Source organism: Puma concolor, chromosome A2, assembly GCF_028749965.1.
Source record: "Puma concolor isolate L17-30 chromosome A2, mPumCon1.1.hap2, whole genome shotgun sequence".
In the NCBI taxonomy this organism is placed as follows: domain Eukaryota; kingdom Metazoa; phylum Chordata; class Mammalia; order Carnivora; family Felidae; genus Puma; species Puma concolor.
The window spans coordinates 82256685-82274127 of NC_141668.1; the positions used below are offsets into that span (position 1 = coordinate 82256685).

The 17443-nt window shown below is 36.6% G+C and overlaps 1 long non-coding RNA gene across 3 annotated transcripts in view; it reads right to left on the minus strand.

Annotated features, from left to right (window-relative positions):
• The window catches only part of LOC147583283 (uncharacterized), an 87883-nt gene extending 71169 nt beyond the window's left edge, over window positions 1-16714 (minus strand). The window contains exon 1 of one of the 3 annotated variants that reach the window (XR_015243018.1): window positions 16564-16713. This is a non-coding gene — a long non-coding RNA (uncharacterized LOC147583283). Of the gene's footprint in view, window positions 1-16563 lie in introns of all 3 variants that reach the window. The other 2 variants (XR_015243023.1, XR_015243029.1) reach the window with 2 other exon arrangements.
• Window positions 16715-17443: the final 729 nt, after the last annotated feature.

The window sequence follows — 17443 nt, forward strand, 5'->3', positions numbered from 1 at the left end:
CTCCAATTGGCCTAGGCCCACAGAGATGAAATTTTAGGGAATGAGAAGCACATATTCCCCAACTGTCTCACTGGGAGTGACAGTGCCACTATCCTTTGGTTCCAGTACCCATGCATCCTACCATTTGGGAACAGAATAGTTTTCACTGGTGTGGGGGTATGTACCGTGTCCTCATGGAGAATGGCACAGGGTATCTTGTCTAAGCTGACCTGTAGTTGCCCTTTCAAAAGACCACCCTTAACTCTATTTGTCCAGAGCCTCAGGGAGATGGTGGGGGTGGAGGACAGGGGGAAAAAATACTTAGTGAGTCTGTGGACCTAGTAGGCACAATGTGAGCTAGACCTTGGCCAGGACTTAATTTATTACCAAGTCCAATTACTCCTGTTTAACAGAGGCACCATGATGACATTTGGAGACCTGGATTATTGGTATTTGATTCAGTCCCTTTATTCTAGAGCTAAAATCCCTATTCTTCTCTCCCAACACATAGTTGACAGGCAGACAGTTGTGAGTTTCTTTAGAAAAGCACTGGGGGTATCACTAACATCTACACCTCTGTTCATGTTGTAGAATCCTTCCTCATGGGGACTTGATGCCTCTTCTTCAGTCAGTGGATTTCAGTCATAGAGTTTGATCATGTCTGGAAACTGGATCTGAGAATGTGACATTTTACTGGGGAGGCTGTGGTTAACCTCTTCATTGTCCATCTTCAAACTTTTTTTATTGTATATATTAAGCAACATTCCTATTGGCTTCTACACTTTTTTTGGGTCTCAGAACATTGTGTTCTATTTTTTCAATAGCTCTCTATGGGTCAGGATCACAGGCTGCTCCTCAGACCTTGCTATGCATTATGGTAATTGTTCCCACCTGAGTTCTGATGGTTAAGGTCTACCACCTGGACTCTATTACCTCATGATCCTTATTCCTTTCAGGGACCTCTGTTCCGAATCAGCATTTTCTACAATGATCCTAGTCAATGGTGGACAACCGCCACAGAGCTTCTCAGTGACACCTGCTAACTCTCACTAACATGTTCCTTTTTGCTTTGATAAATGGAGTGTCCTTTGGGCACTCCCACGGAACATAGTTGGTTTGTGGGTTTTTCAGCCTTTCCTAGTAATAGAAGTTACAGCATTCCCTCCACCCCATTTGAACATTTGGTTACTGTTATGAATTGAATGCATGCCCCCCCCCAATTCATATGTTGATGCCTTTAACTCTCAATGTGATGTTATTAGGAGTTGGGGCCATGTGAGGGTAAGGCAAGAAGATAGTTGTCCACAAGCCAGGAAGAGGGTCCTCACCAAGAAATGAATCTGTACGCACCTTAATTTTAGACTTTCCAGCTTCCAGAACTGTGAGAAATAAATTTCTTTTGTTCCAGCAGTCTGTGTAGCCTGAGAAAACTAAGACTTAGCTCTTCCTCCAGCATGTAGCTTAGGTGATCACTTTCTCCCGACATCCAAGACCATCCTGATAGCTTATTAACACTGTGTCATGAGGTCTCTGCCAAAATATTCAGTCTCCTATTATGGGAGAACTCTTTGTTATTCGACTTTATGCCTGTCTCCTTAATCCCCCACCCAAAATGTTCTCTCCTCTTTCTCTGGTATATGTTGCCTAGATGCCAAAGCTTCTTTGGAGTGTGTTCCTTTTCCTTCTTTAGCAAGCCCAACATTGCCTCAACTGGGTTATGCTGATATTTGACTCAAACTGTGGGTCCAGTGGCCAGGTAGGGAAATAAGGGTGCATTCTATAGGGCAGAGCATCATGTCTTTCAAGGCAGAGACCTCTGCATGTCCTACAAGCAAGGGTCAAGAGGGCATACTAACATTTAAGCAAGAGACTGAGATGCTTCCTGTAGGTTCAGAGGGCTCAGGGAGATCTGAAATTTTAGAGATTTCAAAGTCATAAACTAAGATGTCCCCATCTTAGATCTCAAGACTCCATTATTTACCTACCAGTGCCTAATCGTGGTGGAGCAAGCTTGCCAGAGTTGAGAAGGCAAACCTCTCTAGAGGTTTATGGCCTTATGAATAAGTTCTGGGCCTGATCTTCCTTTTTTTCCTGCCCTTTGGTTGTAGGTGATGGGGATCTCTTTATAGGCAGCCAAAGAAACAACTCTCTGACTTTCATCTTTCATCTTAAGTTGGTGATTATTAACCTTCAGCCTTCCATTTCTTCCCCTAGAGCATCTGATAGCTCCTAACAACAACCATCTAATTCCATCATTCTTAAAAATACTACTTTCTGCTGCATCTTCCAAATGCTTGGGATATCCATTACATTCCTCCTGCAGGCATCCATGCCCGTTTACCATCAGAGGGTTTCACACTCGCCTTACTAGAGAATTTCAAGGGCTACCGGTGTTCTGTTCACCATCAGAGATGGGATCTTCATTATTATCTGGCTGGCAGGTGAGACAAGCCTCCAATTCTCACTTTAGAGTCAGCTCCCTAGAACCTTTGCTAATGCCAACTCCTCAGGCCAGGATTCCTGGAAACAAAATGAAGTAGAGATTTCTGTACGGGAAGTTTATTGAGAGCACACACTGGGCCACACCTGCATGGCTATGAAGGAAGCAGGATTGGGCAGGGAAAAGAAGTTGAACTGCAATTCAGTCACAGTGCTTGGGTTGATCCATGGGGAACTCCAGAGCCGGTGTGGCTCTTTGGACTCATCCCAGGTGGAAGCAAAGAAGTGTAAAGCATTTATTCACCACCATTTCCCCAACACTTAAAATTAGTTTTATTGTCTCTAAATAATAACTTAGTCAATAAGAGGAGAAAAAACATTACACCCTTATAACAAGTAAAATAAAATTTTAAAATAACATTGTGACAGGGAGTCAAGATTTTTCTGAATATGCAAGAGAATGGAGGAGAGGGTTAGAGGACATATAGAAAAAAAAAAACAAACTTAAAAACACTTTTAAAACTCTCTTTTTGCCCAACATCTGATTCTTTAAAAGCCCTTGCTACATCTTTTGTATCCTCTTATTCTGGTTGCAGACTTAGCCCTTCTTGGCTAAGAACATCCTCTGGGGTTTCTATCTACATCCCTAGTTTCCCTATTTCTTTTTCACATGGGATAATTTGACTCTCTAAGCTTTTGCTGTTTGCAGCAAAATATCCATTCAGTGATCTACCTTACTAGTCAGGGATCTTCTTTGGGATTCACCCAACTTTGAAGGCTAAAGATTGGAGATTATAATTCTTTGTATTTAACATTTTCTCCTCTCATGTCTACGTATATGTTAATTATAGCTCTCAAGCATTCCCTATCAGTGAAAATAAAATCTCTTAATCTTTAACTCAAAATGACCAATAGTCTCTATTGTTTAAAGAATAAAAATCAGCATACACCAGTACCAGCTTAACCGAAGGCTGCAACTTTTAAAACTAGACTGGGCAGGACACGTTCAGAATCTATCCCTTGGAAGATGCTGCATTTCTCACAGTAGAACATTTTAAACAAATGTGTTTCAAAAATGAATATTTCTAGCAAAACTTTGTTTAGAAAAAATTAGTGACTTCACTGCAAATATATACATTTCAATCAAATGGTGGATGATGCAATGACACACACTGAGACTCGGTTTAAAAGGTGATTGGCACATGAGAGTGCTATCTCATCTTTTGGATGTTGAAAACTATCATCAGATTTCTGCCTATCTGTTTACTAAAGAAAACTGGTAGGAATATTTATTAACCTGCAGGTGAGCTCAAGTAGATTATTTTTTTATGCTAGGAGAGAAAATTGGAAAGTGCTGGATGGACTCATGATACTGGAAACTTGTAGGAGAAAATAATCAACTGGGTAGATAAGCAGTTCTTTGTAGCATAAGCATAGGCACCTTGTCGGTGGTCTCAGCTGATTTTTTAATACCCCTTTTTTCATCCTTTCAGGGCCACAGGTAGGCTACGTTAGCACTTCATTGAACTCATCCAAGGTTTTCTTTTCTGAATTACTTACCAATTCAAAGCCAGCTTCTTTTTGCAAGGGAAATGCATTGAGGAGGGGAAAAAAAATAAATCTATAATATCTAGGACCATTTTAAATAATTTGAAAAGAATGAGGACTTTGCTTTTTTGACTTACACCATCATTCTCCACACAACGATTGTTTCACCCTTGATCTACTGCATTTGTCCTAAATTTGACAATAGATTCTAAAAATATACCGCTTAAACAGGCAAGAATTCACCACAAAACCTGATTGTTTCACTCTAAAAACCTTAGAGATTATGATGCCTATTGGTTTGAATCAAAGTCTAAGGATAAACATTCTGGAACAAAAATTCCACTCAAATTCTGTCAGGTTATTTTATGTATATGGTTATTTCCCCAAACATGCTGAGATTGGGATATGCTTAAGAATTTCATAAGATGAAAATGATTCAATTCTTCATTTTTAGCAAAGCAAAATATGACTCTGTGCAGTTAATAGTTGAAGAAAAAATAATGTGCTTACTTATGTATCATAAAATGTCAAAGTTCAATCCAGTAGCAATGAGTAATTCAGGCTTATTCTCTGAAGGATATTTGCAGAAATGCATCAGATCCCTGTTAATGTTTAGCATATTAGGTATTTGTATACAAGGTTTACTTTTGTTAAACTTGTTAGGCACCAGTAAGATATTCCTAGGTCCTCCCAGGAAGAGAAAAAGTCAGTACAGAATCAAAAAACAGAAATTATCTGTTTGTATTTTCCTTTTTTTTTTTTTTAACTAAGATATAACCCCCATCCCCTGAGATTATATATTAATGAAGTCAATACATATAGAGAATTTTTATTCTCTTGCACTAAATGAAAATTTTATTTAATGGTAGTGAATGCTATAATTGAGATTTTAGTTGGTATTTTAATTTTATTTAGAAAAACACTTGTGCTAATTATAGTGTAATCAAAGCACTGTTCTAAGTGCTTTATTAATATTAACTCATTGAATCTTTTGCACACTGAGATGGACAATCTTTGGTATCCCTATTTTACAGACATGAAACAGGCACAGAGCAGTTAATAATTTCCTGAAGGTCTCACAGGTGCTAACTGGCAAAGACAGAACTCAACCTAGGCATTCAAGTCTCTTGAGTTCATACTCCTAACCATTACACTATGCTGGATAGTAGAAAGATAAATTATAAAGCTAAAACTTATTAAATAGTTTTATTTTTCAAATTTATACCAAAATAGCAAGAATAAAAATCAGTTTAAAGGAACTCTGTATCTCATTTGCAATTTCTGTCTCCACTCCCTATCCTACATTATCCTCAGTGATTCCAGCATGTTCACTGCCAACCCATAATATCGTACAGTCTTAGGCCTAGTATATTGACTTTCTCTTTATCAGGCAGCAAAGATTTAAAAGAAAGAGTCTTGGAACTGTGCTCTTTGAGTTTGCATCCTGGTTCTGCCATTTAGAAACCATGTCACTTTGCAAGTTATTTAACCTTTCTGGGCCTCTATTTGAATTGCTGGGAGGATTAAACGAATTAGATGAAGAGCACTTACATAATGAGCAGGTCAATATTGTTCTTTTTATTATTTGTCTCATTAGAAGTACTTAAGTCAGAAGAGTGTTGCAAGTTTTAATTCAAACCTTCTATAGTTCTTAAAAGCATCTCCCTCATTGCCAGGTGCCTAGTAGGAGCTCAGCGACGAATGTGTTTCTATTCTCCCAAGTTCAGATCTTTCTATCTCTCTTTCCTTGACCGTGGCTTTCTAACTGGGCTCTTTCGCTCCCAAATTTTCAACCCATTTTTGCAAATTAGTCTTATTTAAAAATCCAAATTTGGATTATACTCTATCACATACAGAGTAAAATTTTAAATTTTAGAAAGCCATTCAGTGTCCCGTACACTTTGACTCTAGCTTCTTTTTCCTGCTTCGTGTTCTTAATCTTCCTCGTTTATATGCACTGTGTTCCTGTCACACCAGAGAAGTCACTTATCCAAGCACAGTTTTGTACCTCGGTGCTGGTACTCATGCCTTTCTTTCTACTTGAATACCGTGTTGAGCACAGGCCCCACCAGAAGTTCTCTATGGCCCTATTCAGTTCGTTGGAGACAATTTATTACTCTTTTAACTGTGCTCCAAAGGTACACCACTTACAGTCTTCCAGTAGTTCTGATCACCCTCCACTGTATGTTGTAATAGTTATATATCTATTGTGTCATTATGCAGGAAGTAAATGCCCTGTGTCCTTATCTACACCAGAAAAAAAAATGCCTGTTATGTTGTAAGTTCTCAAAAAATAACATACTCAAAAAATATGGATTGAACACTTAATGATTCTTCAGGAAAAATTTGAAAAAGGTAGCTATGTCAGAAATACAGAAGGAAAACAAAAAATTAATATTTACATTGGAAATTGGTTGGCATTCAACTTCTAAAAACAAATTTGGAAAATAATATAAAGCAGATACTCAGTTAATGGGAGCAAGATGGAAAATGTTATTGCCAAACCATATTTAAGAGTAATCAAGTTCTCTAAATTGAGCATAAGTCTGAAGCATGATCAGGTTAACAAAAAAGAAAAGACCAGTGTTATTTTGCCTCAATTGAAAACAGAGTGTGGGGAAATTTGTATTTTTTCCTTAGAGAGCAGGGTGACTTTATTCCTTCCATTAAGCCAGTTTTGTGCCAAACATGAGCCAATGGCTCAGATCTTTATTGATACCTCTTCTCTCATTGAGTTTATTTATCCTCTGTTTTGTGCCTGCCTTTCTCTGCCCCTAAGTGGTTGCTCACTCACCTTAAATTTTGTGTTAATGAACACCAGTGTAATTGCTCTCCTTGTATTAAATGTGTATTTCGAAGAGCTTTATAGATTTAGAGACTTGATTAAAGATAAACTAAGGGTTGAATTTCCCTTAGACTCACCATGCAAGAGGTTGATCAGTCAGCAAATTCATTAAGTATAGAATATATGTCAACCACTATAGGATGCAGCATTGTCATAAGAAAGGCATAACTTGGTCTCATCCATAGAAACTAGTTGGCGAAGGGGGCATCATCACTTGGAAAGCAGAGAAGTAAGAATCACACATTGTGCCACTGCCGTGGCTCTAAGGCATACCACCTGCATAAGTCCACCTGTGGCAAATGTGACTATACTGCCAACTGGAAGAGAAACTATAACCGGAGTGCCAAGCCTAAAAGACAAAATGCCACTCGACTGGTCGAATGAGGCACCTGAAAATTGTATACCGCAGATTCAGGCGTGGATTTCATGAAAGAACAACACCTAAACGCAAGAGAACCTTGTTGCAGCATCCAGTTCATCTTAAGGATTTCGATGATTAGTTGATGAATTGCACAATAAATGTTCTGGTTAAAAAAAAAAAAGTAAAGGAGGGAAAGGAAGAAGGAAGGAAGTCACAGTCATTGCCTACGTGGAGCACACACATGTCCAGGTAGTGGGAATGTGTGTGCAGACTTTGCGATGACAAAACAATGAGGGACTGTAGACGCAAGTAAAAGAAGTCAGCATTTTTGCAGAGAAAACAAAGAATCAAATACATAAGGCTGGAGATAAGGGCAAAATAATCTTAAGTCTTATAGCTGACATCAGCATTTTGGACTTGTTCCTAAAGTTCTATTTCCCTTCCTCCTACAAAGGATGGATTCTCCCTGAATCTATCAAAAGTCATTCACTCTTCTTATACACTGTATCCCATCTCTTTTAGCATACCAAAGACTTTGTTCCTACAATCACATATGTGCTCTCTCTCCTAAGTCATTTTTTTCATACTGGATTATTCCTATAAAACACTCCTTACAAACTAAAAGGCCATTTTTCACCAGCCCATCTTCCCTGCCCCATTTTTCTGCACCCCGTACAGAGTATCTCATCCCAGAATTTGTCTATACTCACAGTCTATACTTCCGTGCCAATCTATTTTAACAGATACATCTTAACATAATTCTATCAGGATTTTTCCCCCATGCTACACTAAACCCGCTTTGGCAAAGTGATCCGGGACCTTCATCAGGCATGTTGCAGCTGATGCAGTAGCATTTAATAACTCTGCATCTCTTTAAATTTCTCAGTCAGATCTCAGACACGAGTCCACCTGTATATTCCTAACTTTATTGAATACATACAAAAATCTCTAAGTGGTTTCACTGAAGCCATTGTCACAAGTCTTGTAGTGAGATGAAGAGATTGTTGGTGCTCAGAACATACCAACAATTTTCTTGAATCCTTTTTAATGCCCCTCCTTTACTCTTCAACTCCTGAAGCTTTGATGCTCTAGAGAGGGGTACAGTTTCCAGAGTTGTCTGACAGGTTTTTAGCCCCCTACATTTGACATTTCTGCATAGTTGTCTGCCTTTGGAATGTACACTCTCTGATGTTAATAGCTCACATAAACTGAGATGAGAAATCATTTTGATATCACTTTTATATACCTATGTATCTTGAGATGAATCACATTTTTTCATTTAGAGCAGAGAATCGGTCCACTTTGGGGACTCTGAGTTCAAAATTTATTCTGTGTCATGAAATTGCTAGGGAGTTAGTAGTTGAGAAAGTGAGGCCACATTTTCTTTTCTTAACAGAAGAGTTCAAATATAGGTCCACAGACAACAGCATGTTTGCTTTACTCCAAGTCTCTTCATGCAAGTACAATAAAACATAAAGATGAAAAAATAAGAAAGAAAAAAAAAAGATGACTGTTCTGCACCTGACAGAACCACGTGGTCACGTGGTTAAGCCCATAAAAGACTGTACTTCCTAAAGTATGTGCACACCTGCTTTCTCTGGGAAAGCCAGGCCTTGGTATGGTATGCTAGAGAAAAAGATATCCTGCAAAGTAAACTATAAAAAACTGAAAATATTGAAGAGGAAAATAAAGATAAAATAATGAATAAAAATATGGATATTATATTTTATAATCAGGAAGGAAAGAGAGCTTATACACTCAAGGATTTTTCTACTGTGTTTTTCTTAGTAGCAGAGCCCAATATACATTGCATTATAATTTACCATTTATCTGATAATAGAAATGAACATATATATGGAATTATATAATAATTTATATTTTATGTGTGAAAGTATTTTACATGTTGGAAAATCAGTCTTATATTTGAGAACACACCATTTTTGATACTCTTATAAGGGAGAAAAACTAGAGACAGTGCTGCTATAGTATCATTCCAAAAGTTACAGAATTTCAATGTTTGTATAGTGTCTCTAAATCATTAAAAAAAATGCAGATTATAAAATGTCACATAAGAGTTCTTCCATATCTACTTACATTTCTCAACAATACTCATAGTTTAATTATGCTAAATTTCCTTATAAGCCTCGGAGATACTGTATTGAGAAGAATAAAAATTTATTGCTGACTCAATTTTAGATATAGTATATACAGGTGATTGATATTTTCCATCCATTACATAATTGCGTGGTTATTATGGAATGTTGCAAACCTACTATTACTTACAAAGGAACGATTTTTCTAATTCATTTCTCATTTCTTTTTTGTATCAGATGCACTTACTTTGAGTATGTTTTTATCATTTAATTACTTGTCATGACCATGTACATCAATAAGACAATGCAACTTACCTAGATCATTTTATTTCCAATAAGACTTCATACTGTATGGCTGAGGTAGCCATTCATACCACTGACATTTTGACACATGGAGGCCATAACTCCTCCTATCCACCAATGCATATAAACATGTGGTGTTATTTCTCCTAATGAAGAACCACACTCATGCAAAGTTTGGTTGCTGCCATTAATCTTTTTTGGACTAATATAGATAGAAAAATGATAACTTGGTGAGGTATAAGGATGGAAATATAAGTGATAGATTAAGCAAGGGCAAAGGAAAGTTGAATGAATATCTTACAGCAAATCTTGATTATTACTTTGCAATTAATTAGTCAAGGATCTTTGAATTTAACATGTCCTGCACAAGGTGCTTTACCTCTGTTAGATCTTTACTGTTTTGTTTATTGACCATCTTCCCTGCTGATGTGGATTGTTTTCTCTTTATCCTTAGCACCTATTTATGGAAATAACACATTTACAATATAACAATAATAGTATTTTTAATGTTTATTTATTTTGAGAGAGACGGAGAGAGCACAAACTGGGGAGGGGCAGAGAGAGAGGGAGAATCCCACGCAGGTTCAGCTCAGTCAGTGCACTGCCCACTGCAAGGCTTGGCCTCAAGAAACTGTAAGATCAGGACCTGAGCCAAAATCAAGAGTTTGATGCTCAACGGACTGAGCCACCCTGGTGCCCTGTAGAAATAATAGTTTTAAACTATGTACTAAATAAAATTATATATTCTCTTCAGTTAATGGAGTATCCAAAACAAAACAGCTTTCTTAGATTTTCAGTAGTATATTGTGAAGCAATATCACCTATAAAATACTGTTGATAAAAAGAAAATCACACCTATAGATGTAAGGGAATAGCATCTAGGAAAGAGGACACTCCAATTGCTCATTGTCCAGTTGGTCCTGAAGAAAAGTTTTGCTTTGAATTTTTAAATACATGGAGGAAAATACGAGAGTTTGAAATTTCTAGCTGAACCCTAACCTTTAGGCGTTTGTCTTTGTTTATTCTTGGCAAAATGCAATCCTAGTTCAGAGATAAAAAGGCTTAAATGGGCTATTAAAAATCTCCTTGAACTTCAAAGAGCCCTGGAAAGGAACATTTCATGAGTTAAATACAAATGAATGAAACCATGTGGCTTGCCTTTCCTTTAAATTTTACATGCACTTAAAAATTAAGGAAAAATAGACACGAAAAATAAATTCTCAGTTTTCATTAGACTCTACATTGGGTGGTCAATAATGTCATAACATGTCTATAATGAGCTTAAAAATTAAAAACTGTGAAGGAGAAAAATGCTTAATCACTAGATTAGAATAAAAAAAAAGCTTTATAAACCATGATACAAATCCTAAATGTCACCCAGAATTTGCTAGTAATCTTCTGACCGTACATGACAGTGTGCTATAAAATGCTACTAAGTTAGACCCAGTCTCTGCTCTCTGAGAGCTTACAGTAATTCACAGACATTGTGAGATGAGTTAATTTATTCACCCCACAAAAGAAAATTAATAATAAAGTATTTACAGGATAATTTACAAAATGCATCAAAGTACTTTTCAAGACTGTGTATGTGACTGAAGAACTATAGACTTGGCCAAGTCGAAGTCAGAGAGAAAGATATGATGGGGGTATTTAGAGCTCTTACTCTCTCTCACATCTGGAAAAGAAATAAAATCTTAGGTGAAATTTATTTTTCAATGATGATTGTGTAGCTTGTCAAGCTACAGTTTGAAGAGACTTTGTAACTGTTGCTGCTAATCCGACCAGGTGAGGACACGTTTATTAAGTCTTGGCTGTTGTGTTATGCTATTAGTAAACATTTCCAATGATGGATGGTGATAATTGCTGGGAACTCTGTTTTCAAGAGGCATCTTCACGGAGCACTGAATCTTGGAAAGAAATGGAGAATCAGTTGTATTCTTTTTTGACTCAAATAACTTTATGTCCTCCAAATTGAGATGGGAGACAGAAAATATGAAGAAGTTTCTAAAATGGCAGGAACCACGTTCTGGCAGGCTCAAATGTAAATGTGGCCATCTACATTTATTATGTTCATGTTTGGCCATATTTCCCAGTCACTGTTTTCCTCTGGGTTACTGATGCAGGTTTCTAGGACTGTTCCTACTGACTCTACTTTTTCTCTCATTAGGAATCCTGTTCACAAATGTATTCTAAGTTGTGATGCCATAGTGCCTTCTATGGGAGGCATTTTTATAGCTACTTTATTAATTGTTTAGAACTTCTCTGCCTGGCATTTAATGCCTTAATTCAAAATATAATCTCTAAGTTTTTGTAGGTATCGGATGGAATTTTTTACTATAGCTACAGGTGCAACCTGCTATCAATTAAATTGAGAAATCATATTTATGCTTTCCATTGTCAATCTGAATACAACCAAGTTCCCATTTCTCCTCTATCATTTATCTAAAAGCAATACTATACCCAGGATTAGGCATTTAAATATAATGAGTCCATAGTTACAATCATGAATGCATTGGGCTCCCCGAATCTGTCTTCTAGGAGCCCAGAGATAACTGGCATCCATCAACTTTGTCTTTTTTTTTTTTTTTTTTCTGAGAAAAGTATAGGCAAACAATTACAGTTCTTTTTTCAAGCACATCAAACAAACTTGTTGCCAGGGCCAAAACCTGACTGATCTCTAAGGTTTGAAACTTTACCCAGATTCTGATCTCTCATTGAAAAAGGACTGACATGTCCAATTTAGACCCTTGCACAAAGCTTCTATTCTAAACAGCAGTGGCAGTGTTTTGTTGTCAAACCCTATGGGTCTCTCACAGTTCTCAGCAACTAAACAACGTGAAGTTTTGAGAAAAGAAATCTCAGTTGATTTATATTGTTTCCCAGAAGGCATCACTCTTGATTGACTCTACGCTGGTTTCTGGAAATGGAAGAGTTATTTGTTCTCTCTAGTTCTGAGTTAAATATATTCTTCCTGGAGGAAACCCCCAACTCAGTATGAATACCTGTTTATTGCACTAAGGTTTAGAAAGGGCACAGCAAAGGATACAAGCAGACTTTGGTACAGTCTTTCTTACCATCTTTATCGGAGCATTTTTGATAGCAAGTAACTATTGACTGTAAGTTCACAGGGATATCTCTTGAAACCCAAAGGAAAAATGCACAGCTAGGCCGGTCCTAGGATAAGAAATGCCTGCTGGAAAGTTACCAGAAATCAGAAAAGTACTCTCAAATTGGTATAGAATTTTGTAGTGGTTAAAAGCTTGGAATCTAGAACCAGGCCTGCATGAGTTCAAGTCCCAGTTCCTTCATTTGCTTGCAGTGTACGTGTGAGATATAAAATCTCTCCCTGTGTCTTATTTCTTCAGCTGTGAAGTAGAGATAATAATATTTCCTGTTCCAGACCATTGTTGTAAGAGTTAAGAAATACAAAGTGCTTATAGTACCTGACACATAAAAACATATTCAATAAAAGTTGACTGCACTAATAATCTATTGATACATGTGACATTTATTATATTACCTGTAGGATATATTAATCTTTAGATTCAATATTGATCTTTAGAAAAAGCTATGTCTTGATATAAAATATTAACAAATTGACTCAGTTAATTTGAAAGCAGGGAGAAGTAATTATGTAAATTGCAAGAGTAACATCAAACAGAATTGCTCAATGATACAAAATATCCATGAAATAACATTCATATAATATTAAACTCATCTAAACTGGTGTTTCTTTTGTGTTGTACAAGAAATTTCCATGAAGTCTATGCTTCTGTGACTTCAGTATGCATCAAATACAACTCAATATGTTTATCTTTTTTGATGCGTAAAAATGGTTATACCAATGGAAAACCTGTTATATACAATAATAAAATTTGATTTCACATAGAGAAATCCATTGATTGTATGTATTTATTTTACTCCACATATACTGGCTCTCAGAATATATGCAGTGTTGGACATAGCCAGTAGAGATGTGAGTTGTCTACTAATTCTGCAGCATTATCCCCACCTATTTCTTTTTTTCCTGCCAAAGCTAGTCTCCCACTCTAATAGCTGAACATATTAGCTACTTGTTTTCTTAGCAACTCGTAGTGAGGACATGGGCCTAGTACAGACAGAACCTGAGAGGATGTCTGGTATTTGGGTTTTTTTTTTCCTTTCTAGCAGAAAGGAACACACAGAAGAAGAATATTCTCCACTTCCATATGATGTTTTTGACTGTGATGCCATCTTAGACCATAGGGGACAAGCTAAAAATGACTTGGCATTCAGATCTTGTGTTCTGTGAAGAGGATATGTCAATGTTTTCAGCAACTTTTAGTTGGGTTGTCTTATTTGCGGCTTGGAAGCATTCTGATTCATAAAGTTTATCAGAAAATGGATCAAATATTAGAAACAAAGCAACTTCCAGTTAAGCTTGTAAGTGCTTCTTACAGATGAAAAGTGGAAGTGTAGAGGGGCATAAGGGAAGGAGAGAGCCGAAGGAAGGGAACACTGTCATTTTCTATAGGTGTGTGTTGCCGTGCTTGAGCAACAGAGTTCCTTACTTGTGTGGTTTAAAAACATATGGCTTTAATCATACAATGAAATACACTTTCTTTGCATAACAAATGCTAATATAATTTGCTGAATGAATGTGGAATTCAAGAAAATAGCTTCTCAATGAACAATGATAACACTGAGTTTTAGGGTCTTTTACATCTTTGTTGATTTTACCTATTTCAGATGTCAACACCTCTTTGTTATTTGGACCCCTAAATATAGTGATCATGCAGAACAGACACAGTATCGGTCTCTCCTAAACTATCCAGTAACCAGCACTTGACTTGTAAAAATCCAAGTCACCTATGATTGTACAGAACCCCTGTAGAATTCCTACTGTCTTATAAACTCAATATGCTTATCTTCCAGGCAACATTCATTTTTAGACTTTAAATTCTGTAGTCTGAAATAATTCAAACAATTTAATTTTTTTTCTCTAGGTCATATAACCAACTGATAAGTTGTTAAGGTATTTGTATGTAACATAAATTAATTGTATACTTTACAAAGGGGAATATAAGTGAAGGTTTCTGTTAGAATTGACTAAATCTGTTCTAATCTAATACCCAAACAAAAATCTGGTTAAAATGATTAATTTACTGAACTATGAATCATTTTTCTAGTTCTAATTTTCTGCACAGTTAATATTCATTTCAATGAAATCAATAGGTTGGTTCTGAATGTGGGAAATTCTATGTAAACTAGTATCAAAAATATGTAATTTTTAAAATTTATGAGCAATAAAGAGTAGTTACTTCTTTATTTTGTAATTACATCTATGGCTAAATCATACTTCTTATATACATTTACCATCATACTTACTATTTATGAAGTTTGAGGTAACTTTTTAAAACCTTGTAAAATCTAGGTTAAATTGTAGCTGCTTTATTTGCCAAAGAAATGGCATCTCAGAAATTATGCAGTTTCACAAATATTCAGTATTTCATTTCCAGAATTAACATGCAATATTTAACATAGAATTTAATTAAATAATTGAATTCCTTATTTTTTTAATGTTTATTGATTTATTTTTGAGAGAAAGAGAACGTGCAAGCAGGGGAGGAGCAGAGAGAGAGAGAGAGGGAGAGAGAGAATCCCAAGCAGGCTCCATGCCAGTGCAGAGCCTGACACGGGGGCTCAAACTCAGAAACCATGAGATCGTGACCTGAGCTGAAATCAAGAGTTGGACACTTAACCAACTGAGCCACCCAGGCGCCCCACAAGTAACTTCTTTATTAAACATCAAATTGTATGTGGGACATTTAAAATACTTTATTTGTTGTTTATAATGATAAATATCCAAGTATAAGGAAAACGATATATTGATTAGTGTAAAATCTTTATTGTGTCTTCAGGAGGAGTGGAGTAGTGTACAGATTTGGTTGATTCCCTGTGCTGTAAGGACACTTAAATTGTGTGTTGTTTCAAGGAGGCACCCAAGGATGAAAGAACTGCCGACCGGGAGAGAGGGCAAAGTGAGAGCAACCTGTGATCTTTTCAACAAGCTGTGGCTGTGACTGAGGGAAAAATACCACAGGTTTAACACCAAAAGCATTAATGAGTGATGGAGATTTCTCTGAATGATTCCTGGGCATATGGGGTTTGGGGAGGGAGTTATCCTTACATATTATAGCCAGAACTTCCTCAAAACCCACCTGAGCATATCTTGCTTGATACAAGTTTTATTCCCTAAAGCAAATGATACCCATCTTGTGATCATTCTTTCCTTCTGCCCACACTTCTTTCTTCACACACCCCTCCTGTCATACTCCCGTTTATTTCCCCCACCTCCAGTTTTTCCTTCTACTTTTCTGTCCTGCCAAGCAAAAAGTGTCTCAGCCATGAGCCCTGTGTTTAGATAGTGATTTTCCTTTACCATGGCTCTTGGAGGAGTATGCATTTGTTGGGGTGTGGGGTAGAGTCTCACTTCTTCCTGCTTTATATCATATAAAGGTCCGTGACAATAAATTTGTTCCTTCTGTCCTATGTACCTAGTGCTCACCAATGGGGATTCACTAAAACATACACATATATGTATATACATAAATGTACACATCTACACACATAAATACACACTATAAATATATATAATATATATTACATAATTTCCTGTTTCATATAATATAGTACAACTTTTTTTTTTTTTTTTTTTTTTTTTTTTTTTTTTTACGTTAAGGCTCTTACTCCAACCCAGATTTTCTTATGTGGTTTCACTTCCCTCTAAAGAACATTTGGTAAGATTTTTAGTAATTTCATTGATCTTACACCTGACACACTCACGGTTACTCTTTACTTTCTCTGGTTTTGTTTCCATTTTCTGGACCCCACAATGGTCACCTCATGATAAGCCTCACAAAAAGATTTGTATGGAAAAGTATATAATTCCAGAGGAATGTATTTCAATAATATACAAAACAAGTAAGCCCCCAGCCTCATTGTCAGCTACTCACCATTTTATTAAGTTCTTTGTTCATGTTTCATGATGAGCATAGTGTCATATCTGTTCTGCTTGACAAGAGCTCCAGGCTGCACATCTTTGCTGTCATTTTAGTTGACTTGCCTGAACAGTTCGACCTTCATTTATGGAGACAAGTCCCAGTGGAGGAAACAGTTAAGCTTAGTTGTCCTAGATTCTTCCCATTCTGTTTCAATTATCCCCCACGCCACTGCCCCCACTGGAATATAACATTCCTCCTTGTCTTGTTCTTAGTAAGAATAAAGAATAATTGGTCATATTTCCATAATTTTTCCTTTATCTGAAGGACATCATAGATTCATTTTCTCCATTCTACTTGATTTTATCCCAAACCCTCCCTGTCATTTTAAAAGCATACCACAGCTAAGAAATAACTAATTATTCTTCAGTGTATTACTGCATTGTGATGTATTGCCTTTGCTTTCAATTTTATCTGTATTTTATTTTATTTTATTTTATTTTATTTTATTTTATTTCATCTGTATTTTAAAAATAAGAATCAGCATAGAACTTTCCCAAATGTATTTAATATATGTAAAAAAAGTAATGTTTATTTTTGAGAGACAGAATGGAGTGGGGGAGAGGAAGAGAGAGAAAGACACACACAAAATCCGGAGCAGGTTCCAGGCTCTGAGCTGTCAGCACAGCCTGACGTGGGACTCTAACTCAAGAACCCTGAGATCATGACCTGAGCCAAAGTCAGACATTTAATTGACTGAGCCACCCAGATACCCCTGTATTTAAAAAATAATAATAATGTTTATTTATTTTTGAGAGAGAGACGGAGAGAAAAAGCATGAGTAGGGGAGGGCAGAGAGGGAGACACAGAATCTGAAGCAGAATCTGAGATGTCA